The 17,874-nt window shown below is 29.7% G+C and overlaps 1 long non-coding RNA gene across 1 annotated transcript; it reads left to right on the forward strand.

Annotated features, from left to right (window-relative positions):
• On the forward strand, window positions 1-3,450 carry LOC114173617. The gene is made up of 3 exons (XR_003602529.1): window positions 1-31; window positions 120-178; window positions 3,421-3,450. It is a non-coding gene; the product is annotated as an uncharacterized LOC114173617 (long non-coding RNA).
• The last annotated feature ends 14,424 nt before the right edge of the window (window positions 3,451-17,874 follow it).

Genomic DNA, 17,874 nt, shown 5'->3' on the forward strand with positions numbered 1-17,874 from the left:
TATAACTGGGATGTTTTCTCTCACAAGCCAGGTTCACATTTCTTACTCATTATTTTCTAAAACATTTATCGTTTATATTGGGAAAAAAATCCAATGGTATATATGGTTGTACATTTCAGGAACTGTCACTGATGGAAGTAATGGTGACATTGTTGATGACCATTACCATCGTTATAAGGTATCATCTTCTATTTTGTCTCATTATTCCCTTCCCTAGCTTTCTCTAGGAAAACTTATGGTTATGGTTATGCTATGAATGTTTTGTTAATCCTTCATCCCTCATGATGTTTGTATTATCCGTTTTCTGCAGTATTTTTCTACATTATTGATATTGAAGATGATGCTGGTTCTCAAACTGTCCTTCACATTGATTCCCTTGGTCATGCTCTACATGCTTTCATAAATGGAAAGCTTGTAGGTAAAATAAAATTAAAAGCAACGACATCTAATGACAATGTTTTTATTTCACTACATCGCAAAATATTCCTTGATCTATCCAATAATACTTATATGTGACATTATGGACAACTTTTTCAGGGAGTGGAACTGGCAACAGTAACAAAGCTAAGGTTGCAGTAGACATCCCCATCAAACTAGTGGCTAGGAAGAACATAATTGATCTCCTGAGTTTAACAGTGGGACTTCAGGTTTGGCTTTACTTCTTATGTTGTATATAAGAATAGAAGGCTGAGGCAATATTGGTTTATATATGCATTGGCTTGTTAATCCTTCCTCACATCCTTTCACTTTACCATCAGAACTATGGAGCATTTTTTGACACATGGGGTGCGGGGATTACTGGTCCAGTATATTGAAAGGTTTGAAGAATGGAAGCACAATTGATCTCTCCTCCCAACAGTGGACATATCAGGTTAGTCTCAGCTTAACTAAAGCCAATTATTTTCTTTCCCATTTTGAGTTTTGTTCAATTAACTGAACAAATACAGTTGAACTAGTAAATTGAACTTCAGTTTTCCTTTCTTTAATGAAGTCATGCATAGACAAACTACACCATCTGTATTTTTGTAAATTCAGGTTGGCCTTAAATATGAAGATTTAGGTCCATCAAGTGGAAGTTCTGGACAGTGGAATTCAAAATCTGATTTACCTATAAATCAACCATTGACTTGGTACAAGGTAATCCTTATATGAATATAACATCCATTGAGATTTTCGAGTTTTCCTAAATTATGCTCTCACTGCTATAACTGCATAAGCTGATAGAGTCTCGTTACACCTATTTGACACTACAACAAAAATCACTTTAGACAACAACATAAAATTATGATATAAATTATAAAAACCGTGGTCTAAAGATTAGACCACAATTTTTTAGGCGTGGTATAGGTGAGTGTAGCTATAGGTAATAGACAACGGTTTTTAGTATGACAATATTTTTAAAACCGTTGCTTAAAATTCTCACAATAAACAACAATTTTACATGTTGATTTTATACCTTACCTGTGTTTTTAGACCACATTTTTACTAGTTTTGCCCACATAGTTTAAAGCAACAATTATATAATCATGGACTTTCATGATATTTGTACATCATTTATAAAAATGTTGTTTATTATATGTTTAGGCTACATTTATTTAGCCGTTGTCTATTTTAGTGTGGTCTAAACTATAAATTGTTGTAGTGTGATTTTCTTAGTTTATGGACTGTCCAATGCCCTGTTTACTCAACCATGTTTGCATCTGATATCTTCACAATCACATACTTTAAAGAAAATTAAGGGAATGATATAAGACAAATGAATGTTTTGCTATGAATGTTTTGTTAATCCTTCATCCCTCATGATGTTTGTATTATCCGTTTTCTTTTGGATATGTAAACATTATTACATCCTTCGTTTTTTTTTCTTCTCTTTATTAGCCGTTTGATAGATACATTACAAAAGTTAAACTTTTCTCTTTATTCACCTATTACTTCTGTTTTGTTCAATTGTTGTATCTTTTTCTATATTATCTTTAGCTTCTACAAATTTGTTAAACCACGAGCTTTACCTAAACGATGTTTGTATATAACCTTCTCAGTTTTATTTTCGTATCGTTTTGATTTAGGTAATTGATGGATTCAAGCCATAGGGGCAATCTAAGAATATATAAACATGGATAAAAACTGGATGGTAGCACCTAGATCTTCTACTAGGTATTTGGATGGATTGGATTTTTTTCTAAATTTCGCATTTGAGAATAGTGCTCAAGGAAATCAAATTTTATGTCCTTGCAAGGAGTGTAACAATTGTAGTTGGGGTAGTCGAAAGGAAGTGCATGAGCATTTAATGTGTGTTGGATTTGATAGAAACTATACAAAGTGGGTTTTTCATGGAGAATGTGGCTCTTCAAATAAGATGTACAATGATGAACGAGAGAAATTTCGTATGCATAATGATTTGGATACTTTGTTAGAGGAAACGATCATGATGCCCCCCAAATTTAGGAGAAAATGATTTTGATGACACTATAGATGAAGATAATGGTGAGTTTGACACTAAAATAACTAGGTTTTCCAAGTTAATACGTGATGCTCACCAAGAAGTTTATCCTGGATGTAAAAATTTCTCCAAATTATCAATCATTGTTCGATTGCTACATATTAAGAATCTCCATGGATGAAGCAATGTGTCATTTGATATGTTGCTAAAATTTTTAGAAGAGTTACTTCCTGAAAACTCTTGTTTGCCATCATCATATCAAGATTGCAAGTTGATCATTAAGGACTTAGGTTTTAGTTATGAAAAAATTGATGCTTGTCCTAATGATTGTGTCTTATTTCGAAAGGAGTATGAGAATGAAGTTAGATGTCCTAAATGTCATGCTTCTAGATATAAAGAAATGAAACATCAAAGATTTAGAAGAAAAGTTTCTTCTAAGGTAGCTTTACTTCTAATTCCAGCCAAAGTTTTGAGGTACTTTCCTTTAAAAAAAAGGATCAAAAGGTTATTCATGTCATCAAAAACTACTAAATCAATGAAATGGCATGATGAAGGCCGCACCAAAGATGGAAAGCTAAGACATCCAGCTGATTCACTTGCTTGGAAAACCTTTGATTCTCTCCATCCTAACTTTGCATCAGATCCTCAAAATGTGAGGCCTGGGTTAGCAAGTGATGGATTTACTCCATTTAAGATGATGGCCAAAGGACATAGTATTTGGCCTGTAGTTCTGATGACATATAATTTAGCTCCATGGGATTGTATGAAACAACCTTACTTGATGTTGTCACTACTAATTCCTGGTCCTTCTTCCCCTAAAAGTAGTATTGATGTTTATTTGGAACCTCTTATTGACAAGTTGAAGGAGTTTTGGGAGAAAGGGTTTGAAACTTACGATGCTTCTAATAAAGAATTTTTCCAGGCACATGTTGCATTACTTTGGACTATTAATGACTTGCCTGCTTATGCTATGTTATCAGGTTGGACTACAAGTGGAAAATTGGCATGTCCTGTTGTTAAGAATTTGGCAAGTGTACCAAGTCGCGCAAGTAGTAACCGATAAGGCCGGGATATCGTTTCCCAAGAGACTCGAGTATATTAAATAATTGCGTAATTAGTGACTAATTTAAACTAATGAATAAATCCATAATTTGGGTTTTTGTATGCAAGAAAGTAAATATTTCATAAACAAGTAAAATTGAACTTTGAAAGTTAAAGGCACTTAGTGAATGGAAAAGATTAGAAATGATATGAGTTGATATTGTCGGGGTTAGAATTCACCAACTATGCTCTCATGCAACTACAACTTGACATCCTCTTCATTAATATGTTAATGCCAACCCACAAATTTACTCAAACCCTAATTCCTTAATGGATTGAGCCTATATTTCCTTATTAAAAGTCAATTCCTTGAACTCTTAATAAGTAAATTTGCTTTATGTACTAGGGTTTAAGACAACCAATGGATCAAGCCCCATTCCTAGGTACAAGCTCCATTGAGTTTTCTTATTTCAAATCAAGTTTTCAAAAGATATTTCCACACCCAATGAACCAAAAATCATGCAATGGATGGCTAAACCAATGCAAGCATTAAGTGAAGAAACAAGAAGACTAGCAATTAATGAAAGAGTCATATATATAATCAAAACATTTGCATTTACACAAGAGTTTCGTGGCTACATCTAACCCCAACAAAAATGGGTTTAGCTCTCCATTGTCATGGAGAGCTCAAGCTTGCAAGTGGAAGAAATGGAAGAGAAAGAGATACAAAGAGGAAGATGGAGTTGTTCCCACAAGCCCTAGCACTCCTCCAAGCTCTCCAAAATGTGTTCTTCGTGCCTCCAAACTGCCAAAGATTGTTTCCCCTCGAGAATCCAGAAGAAATAGGTTAAATTTTACCACATCAGCATAGGTGTCGCTCAGCGTCGTCCCCGCACCGCTCACCGTCCAAAAATGCAAGCCAATCAGCGCGCAGCGCTGGCTTCTGGTGCTCAACGCCCAAAAATGCGAGAAGAATGACGCTCAGCCTTGATTTTTGGCACTCAGCGCTGGAAAATGCGAGAGGTATGGGGCTCAGCCTTGATTTCTAGCACTCAGCCTTGAATTCTGCTATATTCATATCTTCAATTTTGACTTTTTTTCTTCTTTTTTCTTTGGTTGACAACTTCTTTGACTTGAGATAAAAACTTCCTATCATTAAATTGGACACAAAAATGGGAATTAGTGGTATAATTAGATCTATGTGACCCATATTGTATTTATTCACAAAAGCAAAGTAAAAGTGGGGATTAAGTAGGTTAAAAGCTCAAGAGGAGTTGATTTTGTTAGCAAAAGATAGCCAAGATAATGGTAAAAATCTACATTATCACCTGTATGTAACTACCACACATGCACAAGGTACTTAAACAATAGTAAAAAGATGTGTTATATGTGTCATCGAAGGTGGTTAGACTCAAAACATAGGTAGCGAAAGGATAAAAAATGTTTTGATGGTACCTAAGAATTGAGAGGAGCACCTACTCCGTTAACAGGGTCTAACATATTGGATATATTAGGTGATAGAAAAAATTCATTTGGCAATGCTCAAAAAAAGAAAAGAAAGAAGGGTGATCCTTGGTCAAAATTGAGTATATTCTTTAACTTGCCATATTGGAAGACTAATTTGCTTATTGATGTGATGCATATTCAAAAGAATATATGTGAAAATATAATAAGAACAATACTGAATATAGAAAGGAAACCAGAGGAGCATCTCAAAGCTCGACTTAACTTGGTTGAGATGGGTATAAGGAAAGACCTTCATCCTATAAATATAGGACCAAACAAGGTAGTCCTTCCACATGCAAGATTTTCACTTTCATTAAAAGAAAAAGGCATCTTTTGTTGTGTTTTAAAAGAAGTGAAAGTTCCAGAAAGTTATGGTTCCAATGTTTCTAGATGTGTTAATCTTGAACGACACAATTTTCTTGGACTAAAAAGTCATGATTTTCATATATTGATGCAAGACTTGCTAAAAGTAGCTATTCGAAAAGTGTTGCCAAAGGAAGTTGCGAGAGTTCTAATGGAGTTAAGTTCTTTCTTCAAAATGTTATGTTCTAAAGTCATCATAGTTGAAGATTTTGAATCATTGGATGTAAAAATTGCATTAATTCTATGTGAATTAGAGAGGATTTTTCCTCCATCTTTTTTTGTCATAATGGTTCATTTATCCATACATCTAGCATATGAGGCTAGAATTGCCAGGCCTGTACATTACCGATGGATGTATCCAATTGAAAGGTAATTCTTTTTCTAAGGAAATCTTTTTTGGTAAATTTATTTCCTCCACTTGTATTCCTAATCATAGTTTTATATTCTTGTAGATTTCTTCATAGGTTAAAATCTTATGTGCGTAATAGAAATTATCCAGAAGGTTCAATTGCAGAGGGATATTTAGCGGATGAGTGTTTGACATTTTGCTCAAGATATTTGAACGATAATGTACAAACAAAGTTCAACAAGCTGCCAAGAATTTATATGGTCCAATAGGTAATGGAGTGATGACTACTTTGCAACCTCTTGAGTGGGAGCAAGCTCATCGTTATGTCTTGTTTAATTGTGAGCTCACCAAGTCATTTGTCAAGTAAGAAAATATTCATATTTTTGTCTTTTGTGTGAGATTTTAAATTTTGTGAACTTATTCAATTTTTTTTTCTTTTGTAGAGAACATGAGGAATTCCTCTCTAGTAATGTTTATAAAAATTCAACAAGAACTTGGAATATGGCAAAAGATCAATCTCTTACATTTCACAAGTGGTTTGAATACCATGTCAAAAATTTGGTTGTGAGTGAGGAGGTTAAATGGTTGGCTAAAGGTCCTAATACTGTTGCTAGAAGATTTTCAGCTTTTGTGATAAATGGTTACAAGTTCATTATTGAGGGTTGTGAGAGACAAACACAAAACTTTGGAGTAATGGTTACTTCATCTACTGTGAGGTTTAGAAATAAAGAAGATGAAAATCCTAAAGTAGAAAATGTTACCTACTATGGAGTTTTGAAAGATATAATATAGTTAGATTATTATGGACACTCTGAATTTGTGTTATTTAAATGTGATTGGTTTGAAAGTAAGCAAGATCATTTTGGGTTAACACTTGTAAATTTTGGGAAGTTGATTTACAAAAGTGACCCTTTCGTATTTGCAACCCAAGTAAAGCAAGTATATTATACAGAAGATCCAGGGGATAATTGGCAAGTTGTCACTAAAACTACCCCTAGAGATTTATTTGATGTATATGGAGATTTAGAGAATAATGATTTTGAAAAATACTTGGGAGATGAATTAAAGAGTCCACTTTTGTATCAACCTGTGATTGATGAAGATGAATCTGAGGATGTTAGTTGGTTTAGGGATGATGTGCCTAGAACAACAATTGACACAAGTATTGTATGATGTGCTAAATCAATATGTCTTTTATTTAATGTGTTAAATATCTCTTATGGTTGTTTTCCCCCTTTCAACATAATAAATGTGATTTGATGTAGGGGCTGGAAGTATTCCTTTGCATTATGTTGCTTGTGGAGGCAATTTAAAATGTTGTCAGGTAAGATTTAATTTAGCTTTGATTTAAATATGCCTACTGCCTTTTTCCTTTGAAACTGGAACTGATGTTATTCTTTTCAGATCCTTGTTGCACAAGGTGCAAGTTGGATGGATTTAAATTGAAATGGGTAAGATATAATGAATGTTTATTTAGTGCAAACTTTGACTTGATTGATATGATATTGATACAAATTTGAACTTTTTACCCCTCGTGGCTTCCTCTTGATATTGCTAGGATGTGGTAGCGTCATTGGCTTGAACAATTATTGGCACCCAGTTTTGATACCACAGTACCTAAATTTTCTCATGAGTGTGCTCAACATAGCTAGGTATTTTTAGTATGATTCATTTCATAAATTCAATATTGCTAGATTTCTCTTTGTGAGAACTTCCTAACAATTGTTAACATCTTCTCTTCAGTAAATTTTTCTGAGATATGTGTACTTATGAGAACTTAAATCCATATGTTCTTAATCGGGTGAAATTTTGAATGAGAAAGTTATTATTCAATGATTAAATTTAACATTAAACGATCATTATGTGTATTTTTAAAATATTTTATATTAAAAGATATTTTATATTAGTAACATTTTTGTAACGTCGCCTTTATTAAAAAAAATATTACTAAAACCTTTTAGTAACAATTTGAAAATGTCTCTCTATTTAAAAGAAATGTCATTAAAGATTTTTAGTAACATTTTTATAGTGTTACTCTTTTATACAAAAAATATTACTAAAAATATTTAGTAACTTTGTTTAAAATGTTGCATTTTCATTAAATAAATGTTGCTAAAAGTATTTAGTAACACTTTTGTAAATGTCTCAATTGATACGTAAAAATATCGTTAAAAATCATTAGTAACATAGGGTATACGTAACATTTGATGTAATGTTACTAAATCACATTAGTAACATTTTTTGTAATTTAGTTACATTTTTTTATTGTTACTGATAATCATGAATGTAATAGTGAGATCTCATGTTTTAACAAAATATGAATATGTTGTGCCATGTTTTTTCATATTAAGTTTTTTTAATCTTTTTGTTTAACGTTTTATAAATAATAAAATAATATGTTTAATCCTAAATATTATTTTCTAATCTTTTATTTATTTATTTTCCTAATGTTTTCATAACTTATGGATATATAATAGTCATGCTTTTTTGGGTATCATATCTTATTTCGGAAGTTTTTTCTTTAAAGAAAATAATAATAAATAAATAATTTAAATACCTTTTTAACTTTTAAAAGGTATAAGTGCTTGTGTGACCACTCGCGCCGTCTTAGTACTTAATACATTTGTTCTTCTATAAGATTACTAAAAACATACCAAATTTTCAAATATTAAAAAAAGGTTATATCAACATCTTCGAACAAATTGTTTTCTTAAAAAAAAATCATAAAGAACTACGTGACCTTGATTCTCCATTATGATTGGAGATACATAGGAGTAAGGAGTAATTAGACATGTCAAAGTGAGCCAACCCGGCTCACACGGGTTGGCTCACCACGAGCCTGGTTGAAAATGAGTGAACCCAACCCGGCTCACTTTCTGGTGAGCCAGAAATTTTGTAACCCGGCTCAACCCACCACGGGTTGGTGGGTTAAGTGGGTTGGCTCACCAACCCACCTAATTTTTTTTTTAGTATTCAAATATTTAAATAAATTTTTAAGTAACCCATGAGATGACAATCATAGTAAAATCAAGAATCAATGTTTTGATCATGCTCACCACCAATATATGAAGAATTATTTTCAAAAAAGTATCCATTAGTCTAAGAAATCATGACTAATATTACAAATTTTCTGTCATACTATTCAACAAAATATAAATAAAAAAACTATACATTTTTTTCATGCTAATTTAGAAAAAAATTGTTTGTAAGACGGTTACTTGAGTAATTTACTATAAAGATTATAGTTAAAAATTAAAGTATCAACATATATATAACTTGACAATCAAATTAATTAAACATTCAAACTATCCAAAAATAATTAACCAACATTCTAGCATTTAAAAATATAAAATTGTGAACAAATATAATAGGAGTAGTAAATAATTATTAAAAAAATTTAAAAAAAATTAAAAGAAAATTGTAAAAAAAAAATTGGTAGGTTAAGTGAGCCAGGTTGAGTTCAACCCACTTTTGAAAAAGTTAAATTTTTCTCAACCCAACCCGGCTCGAACCCGTGGTGAGCCGGGTTGGCTCACGGGTTGAAACCCATTTTGACATCTCTAGGAGTAATCCTTGTTGGGCCTAAGAAACAAAAATCTTTTCTTGTTTCTTTTGAATTTTCTCTTTTTATTATTTTGGAAAATAAACATTTAAAGGAGACCACATCCATTTGTATTTTAAGTAAAGGTATCGTCTTAGAACGAGCGCTATAGGGTTCTAGCACCTTCCCGTCACAATTTCAGTTGTGACAGTTTAATTATTACACCTTTTTCATGAGCCCAAATGTTTTTTACATCCTTTCACCCCATGGTTTGCTATTTACACTCTACACATGAAATGTCAGAAAATGACATTTTATAATCTCTATTTTTAGAGAAGGGTATAATATTAGAAGCAACATTCTTCATAGTAATTAGAATAAATATCTTGAATTTATGCTTATTTGATGTGTCTCATCAAGTTTTTCTGTCAGAAAAGATATTATTCTAATAATTAGAAGCAAATATTCCCGGTAATAATGTTTTTTTTAAGAAATTGTAAAATTTTAATAATTAGAAGCAAATATTCTCGGTAATAATATTTTTTAGAGAATGGTACGATTCTAATAATTGAAAGAAAAAGTTCCTAGTAATAATTAGAATCAATTATATGAATATTATGTTATGATTTGATTAGGATCTTCATGTACTGAAGAAAATACGATTCTAATAATTATAAACAATATTTTGTTAATAATTATAATCAATACTCTGAATATTATCCAACTATCTAATTTTTATAATAGGTTTCATCGTGATGAATCCCTTCCTCATGTATTTTATTATAATTAAAGACCGGGATTGATTTCAGTGGTATCTCAAGGTGTCTATATAAGCACAAAACCTCTCTGATGCAAGACACAAAAAAAATTCAAAAAATCTCCCATCTTTTTTATTACCAGATCACACACGCAAAAGGAGTTATCTTACTACCTTTGAGTCGATTTTGCTCTATTCGTGACCTTGAAAGATAAATTCTTTTTTTGCTCTTAATGTTATTCATGTATCGTTGAGACTCTATTATAATATCAAGTGTATGATTGATTGACTCATTGTATGGCTAAATGTGTTTGGGGTTCGAATGTTAGGTGATTTTGGATTTGGATTCGTCATTGATATGTCATTATTTTGGTAATTAGAAATATTTTTCGTAGGCTTTTAATTCTCTTTTAAAAAAAATAAGTAAAAAATAAAAAATAATATTATTTATATTCGAGATTTGACATCATATTTAATAATTATATAAAAGAAATAATATAATATTTTATTTTTTCATTTATTATTTTTTTAAAGAGAATTAAAAGTCTAGGAAAATATTTCTAATTACCAAAATAATGGTATCCCAAATAAAAGAAAGAGAAAGGTTAGGCATATCAATGACGAACCCAATCCCAAGATCACCTAACATTAACATTCGAACCCCAAACACATTTAGTCATACAACGGGTCAATCAATCATACACTTGATGCTATAGCAGAGTCTCAATGATACATGAATAACATTAGGAGCAAAAAATATTTACATTTTAGGGTCACGAATAGAGCAAAAACGACTTATAAAAAGAATGGAGGTTTTTTGAATTTTGTTTTGTCTTGCATTGGAAAGGTTTTGTGCTTACATAGATACCTTGGGATACCACTGAAGTCTTAGTATTTAATTATAATAAAATATATGAGGAAGGATGGGTCCCAATGAAATATATTATAGAAATTAAATAGTTGCATAATATCCAGGGTATTGATTATAATTATTAACCAAATATTGCCTATAATTACTAGAATTGTATATTTTTCAGTACATGAAGGACCTGATCAAATCATAACATAATATTCATATAACTAATTCTAATTATTACCAAGAATATTTTCTTCCAATTATTAAAATCGTACCATTCTCTAAAAAGCATTATTGCTAATATTTGCTTCTAATTATTAAAATTGTACAATTTCTCTAAAAAAAAAACATTATTACCAGAAATATTTGCTTCTAATGACTAGAATAATATCTTCTCTAACTGGAAAAACTCGATGAGACATATCACATAAGCATAAATTTAGGATATTTATTCTATTTATTATGAAAATATTGTTTCTAATATTATACCTTTCTTTAAATCTTTAAAAGCACATATTAAAATGTCCTATTTTGATATGTCATGTGTGGAGTGTAAATAGCAAACAATGAGGTGAAATAATGTACAAAATATTTGGACTCATGAGAAGGGTATGATAATTAAAGACAAATTAGATTTTTCCTTCTTTTTTTTTCTTTTTTTCTTTTTTTTTCTTTTTTTCTATGGTAGAATTAAAGTTAAAAAACCTACCATCAATCAAAAACATATTTTTTTATTATTTTTTTACTTTTTATCATTTTTTTAATTTTTATTTTTTTAAAAAACAAATACGTTCACCATAATGAAATTGGGTGTTGATAAAAACTTACACAGTTAGTATTACAGTAGTATGTTTCGTGCAGTATTGAAAAAATTTAAAAGAACTTCTACCTATATATGCACATATTACATATATGAAAATGTCATCACGAAACGAACTTCAACCTAAAAGAAAAAATTGAAAAACCTGACAAGCAATACAACAATCTAACATATATATGAACACAAATATAAAAAACAACTCAAAATGAAAACAATGATAATGAGAGAGAATGAATGGTAAAAAACCACGCAAAAAAAAAACACCCGAAAAGAATGAGAGATATACATACAGATAAAGAGAGATTCATGAGAAGACATTGAACGAAAGTGAGAGATCGAGGTTGAAAGGAAGAAAATAAGAATGGAATTTCTTTAGGATGTTTAGGGTTTATGAATTAAAGACAAAGATAGGTATGCAGTTGGAAAGAAGGAGACGATGGTTGAAAATAGAGAGTGAGAATGGAGATGTTGACGACAATTAGGGTTTGTAAACAAAAGAGATGAGGTAGTCTTTGAAAAATGAGAATTGTTTCAAAAAATTGGACATGTGTAAGCTGGAAAACTTGCTAGATGTTGCATTTTGAGGTGAACACAAGATATTTTTACTTTTAGTTAAAATATTGTGTTTTACTTTTTGTAGTTGTTTGAATTTTTTTGCATTTTATGCTACCTTCAAATATTATATATATATATATATATATATATATATATATATATATATATTATTAGTATTAATTAACCGTAATTAACCCTGTAATGGCAAAACCAGGCCCAACATTGTTTTTGTTTGTATCATTTGAACTACAAATGAAAATTTGTCTATTCAAACAACTGGAGCACATAGGTAAGATAAATACTTTTTCACCTCCATAATGTTTTCATTATATCTACAAGGAAGTGTTAGAAAGGTTTTAAATGTTTATAGCTTAGATTTTCATATTTTGTAATTCACAAATATGTTACAAATTTCACAATGGAGAATTTATTTTAGTTTAGAAAATATATTTTCATAATTCAAAATATATTTTCAGATTTCCAAATTACATAATTCAAAATGTACTTTAATTGTATAATCTATAATGTATTTTGAAATTAAATAATCTAAAAATATTTTCTAAATTATACAATTTAAAGGTGTTTTTCCAAATTACATGATCCAAGAATAAGTTTTTGAATTACATAATCCAAAAATATAGTCCTAATTATCATCTAGAATATGTTTCGAAATGTGTTATTAAATAGTTTCAAATCAAAAATATATCCTGAATTACATAATCCTTAAGACATTTTCATATTGCATTATATAAAATATATTTTTGAGTTTCAATTCCATAATTAGAACAAATTTTCAAATTAAATAATTCAAAGTATTTCAAACCCATACAACTAGAGATACAAATACATACAAAGATCATTAATTTGAATGCATCCATCCCCATGTTAAAACATTTTTATTTTCTCAAATCTTTAGAAAGTTTAATAAAAATTAAAGGCCTGTTTAGAAATCCAATCATAATTATAAACTACTAAAAGCGACTTCAAAATCAATTACTTCTTTTAAAATTATATTTTTAATCCTTCATTAATTAGTTTGATGATTAAAACCCAATTTAGAATGTTAATTTTGATTTTTTTTTTCCAAAATAACACTGTTTTCCTTTTATTTTCCCACCTAACATACTATGCCTAATATTTACAACAGTAGCACGATTTTGAAATTGGTTCAGAATGCGGTTATTGAAGAACCGAATTCTGACTTTCATTTACGTTAAAAATGATTTGGAAACTAGTCAGAATTTGATTTTTGGGGAAATCAAATTCTGAACTGGATTTTTTTTTTAATTTCCGTTTTTATTAAAATTAAAAGAAAAAAATATTTTTTTTTAGTTTTAATTAAAAGGAATGAAAAAATATTTTAAAATGTAATAACTAATTTAATATTTTGAAATAATTAAATATTCTAAAATATATAATTATATTTTTAAATAAATTAAGTTTTTTATTATTTGACATGCAATATATACATAATTAAAAATTATATTTTAAAAATAAAAGAATAATTAATTGATTGAAGATTATTTTTGGAAGGAGAAAAATATTTAATTGTACAATAATTCAAACTAAAAATAATTATTTTAAAAACAGTTAATTATTTAAAATTTCACAATCAAATTTTAACTACAAATCATCAATGCCTAATTTATAAACTTTCAACAACACCAAAATAATAATCAAATCAATTTATTTTATAATATAATTTTACAATCAATTTTTTTTTCTTCAACAACAACTTTTCAATCAATTATTTATTCCTTTATTTTGAACATATAATTTTTAATATTCTATACATTACATTTCAAATAATAATAAACTTAATTTATTTCAAAATATAATTATATATTTTTCAATATTTAATTGTTCCAAAACAATTACATCAATTACCATTAATAATTACTAAATTAATTTATGATAATTCTTCCAATTAATTTTTTTCCTTTCCCTATAAAAAAAATAAAACTAAACAAATAAAAAAAATTTTAACTTTCTCTTCCATTTTGAAAAAAAAAATAAAAAAAATAATATCCAACTCAGAATTTCAGAAAACTGAATTCTGGCTGGTTTTGAAATAATTTAAGAAAAAAAAGTTAGAATTCAGTTTTCTGGAAACCGAAAACTGAATTCTGATCCATTTTAAAAAATGTGCTAGACTGGTAAATAAAAGATAAAAGATACAGTTTGCTATTTGGGTAATTATATTTTGAATCCGTGGTACTGCAGAGAAAAATTCTGTTAATTTTCCAGTTAAACATTGATGACGTGATAAGTCTGGACTATTACTGTTTTCATTACATAACTATGTTATTCTACATACAAAAAATCCAAGAACTTTGACCGGTGAAAATATTTAAAGAATTAAGAATAAAAGAAGTTAAAAGTTTAATGTGAGGTCTTTATTAGAATCAAATAGTTGTGTTTTTTCCTTGATATCATAAACTCGATTAAAACACTTCAATATTTATCAGTAGAAAGATAGCAACAAAACACAGATTATATCTGTGTGGTCTATTTACAGCACTTGTCTGACACACTTACCATCTTTGCTGGGTAAAGTAGCTAATTTTCTGACTTAACGAAACTTTTGTTTCCTGTAATAGAAAAAAGATGAGTGATGCAAACAACATGTGCGTGGTTGAAGAGGAATTTGATTCGCTGTAATTGCATTACCAGGAGTTACAAAAACAATTGTTGAATTCAATTATTGTCTCCCTACTGCATAAACTTTTATAGCCCTTTGGCTCCTTTTCTGCTAGGATTTTTCCCATAATTGAGATTATTTTTAGCTTCTTAAAGGGTGCACACACCTGAATAATGCATGCATACTTGTTTTTCTTTTAATGATCCTATAATTTTTCAAGAAAACTTTGGATTTGTGGGCCATGCGGGGTCCCAATAACACCATGTCACACACTACTTTGATGCTGAATTCCACTGCAGGACATGCACAAGCCTACACACCCTTGTTACAGTACTACTGATATCTTGTCTCATGGGGACCAGTTGGTGGTGATCAAGGAATCTTAGAGCTTTTTGCTACGACATTGTGCAATTGTACCAGGGTGGAGGACATACCCTTTTATGTTGCAGATATACATCTACTAAAGATAAGATATATTTACGGTATATAAGGTATATAAATGAGTCCAAAATTCTCCTAAGTAAACCGGTTCTATAAGGTCGAGTTAGGTTTACGGTTTAAAGTCCATAATCTTAAAGAATAGTACGAGAGTCATCTGAAACCTATCATAATAAGATTAGTTATTTGCAGATCTGTTGTATCATTTGTTATTATCAGACTATCTATTAATGTCTAGTCTCACGTTCGAGATATATATATCTATATTCAAACCAGATATATGTCTATACTCAAATGCATGTAAATGCTGTGATTGGTGAATGCAGGTTTTGTGCTGAGAATGAAAGCAGCGAATAGAGATGATATTGAAGTTGAAGAGTATCAGGTAGATGCAGCAAAAAGTAAAAAGGGGCGAGTCAGAATAATTTTAGAAGGTACCATTATTACACTTGGGAGGTCCCTTGGTTTCAAACTTTTTCAGGTACAGCTGATGCTGCTGGATAACATTGACAAGAAGAAAACACCAAACCAGAGTAGGTCCTGGTGTTGTTTGACTTCTTTAGTACCCAGCCAAGAACATTTGAAGCCATTCTCACACCCTGCTTCATGGAAACATGCTTACAAATAGTGTCTCAATGTTACTCCACCAATAACATGATGTGTTTCTGTTCCAAATTGCACCCAGGCCAGAAGCATTGGATCAAATGCATTTTTTGAAACAATTTTCAATCCAGTCAATTTCATGCTAAATTCCTGTCAAGTTCATTCTGGGGAAAGGAGGATCTGTTTCATGATTCAGGAATCTACACGTCAAAAGTAGCAGTCATGTGTACACATCAGATGTTGAGAAAAATAACAGCTCATGTTCAACTTTTTTTTTTAATGTAGATATTGAATAAGACTTTAACTTTAATGTAAAGAGTTTTAGAGTATTGATTCGTTATAATTCACTTTTCATATAAGTCTTCTTTGCATTTGTTGATTACAATAAGTTACATTTAAAGTCATATCAAATGTAATTTTCCAATTTGTTGACAGTGTAAGATATTTTACAACAACAATACATATCTATTACTCTTATTTACAAGCAGTTAATGTAATTTTGTCTTTTGCTAAGTAATTATAGATACAACTTTGTATATGGCTTTTAGGTTTATTTAGAAATTTGATTCCTATGTTTATGTCTTTATTTTTATTTTTTTTTATTTTTATATTTTTTTTAGTCTATTGAGTGTCTATTTAAAAAAAACTTAATTGAGTTTCTATTTTTGTAAAATAAAAAATGCAATGTAAATTTTCAGTTAAATTGGAGATAACATCATTTGAAAATATTATATGTCAAAATCTAAGTTTATCACATGTCAAAATCTGAGTCATCTTTTCTTTGAAACTATCACCTGTCAAAATCAAAATCAAATGTATTCTAAGATAGAAGATGACCCAGATTTTGACATATAACAGACTTATATTTTGACATGCATCACTTCCAAACTGTTAACGCCAATTTAACGAAAGAGGTCACATTGACTCTTTACAAAATTAGAGACTCAATTGAATGAAAATCCAAAATATAGAGAATAAATTACTAATTAAACCTGATTTTTAAATTCTTTGTTATGCACATTAATAATTAGTGTGTATGATGCTTTTGTTTGGACATTAGTGTGAAAGAAAAAAGGGACCAAAATTTAAATTTGACCATGCAATATTATTCATAGAAGAAAAAAACATGAGCAGAAAGAGTAGAATGTTTGACGTAATTGGATGATTTTGAAATAAGATGTTAGAAATAACAGTCACTATACCCTGAAAAAAACATCAAAGCTCAACCAGAATAATGCCAAAACAAACACATAATGCCAACCATACAATAATGTTATGTTCTGGCAATGCAGTGGTCCTACGTAACTAACTTCTTTTGCTCATTTACAGACTTGCACTTGCTTTACTCTAAACTTTGGAAAACAACTTTTCAGAATATAGTTTTCTTTCAAATTTGTTCATACAACACCATTTTTTCTTGATAAAAAAACAAACCATAAACTTAACTCATGTGCCAATAATTTGCAGAACTTTAGTCTTCTTAAACATGATCGTGCGGTTCTTTGACCAATAATTAAGCCACTGAATGTCATTTTGAATTTAACTTTTAAGATATTATAATAAATATCCACCAAACTAACCGTGCATTGCAATTTTTAGCTGAATAACAGTGAAAAAATTGAAATTTCAGTACACAAAATGCTTGCTAAAACAAAACTGTTCTGTTTAAAAGTACTTGCTTGTTGATGGAAAAGTAGTTTAGTAACTTCAGAAACACTTTAAAAGCATAATTAAACTGGCCAAAATAGTATTGTTAGTAGCATTCCGATGAAAAGCATAAATTAAAACTTTATGAAAACTACATGAATATTTACAAAGATTTTCTTCTTTTCTGGTATTGGAATCCCAGTCAAATCAAATATTCTGTTTCTTCTAGTTCTTAACTTGTCTTATTTTTGCAGTTGTGAATCAAATGGTAACAAGGGTTGCACAAGGTGATCTTTATTATCAGATGACAAGAATCC

Source organism: Vigna unguiculata, chromosome 1 (assembly GCF_004118075.2).
Source record: "Vigna unguiculata cultivar IT97K-499-35 chromosome 1, ASM411807v1, whole genome shotgun sequence".
Classification (NCBI taxonomy): domain Eukaryota; kingdom Viridiplantae; phylum Streptophyta; class Magnoliopsida; order Fabales; family Fabaceae; genus Vigna; species Vigna unguiculata.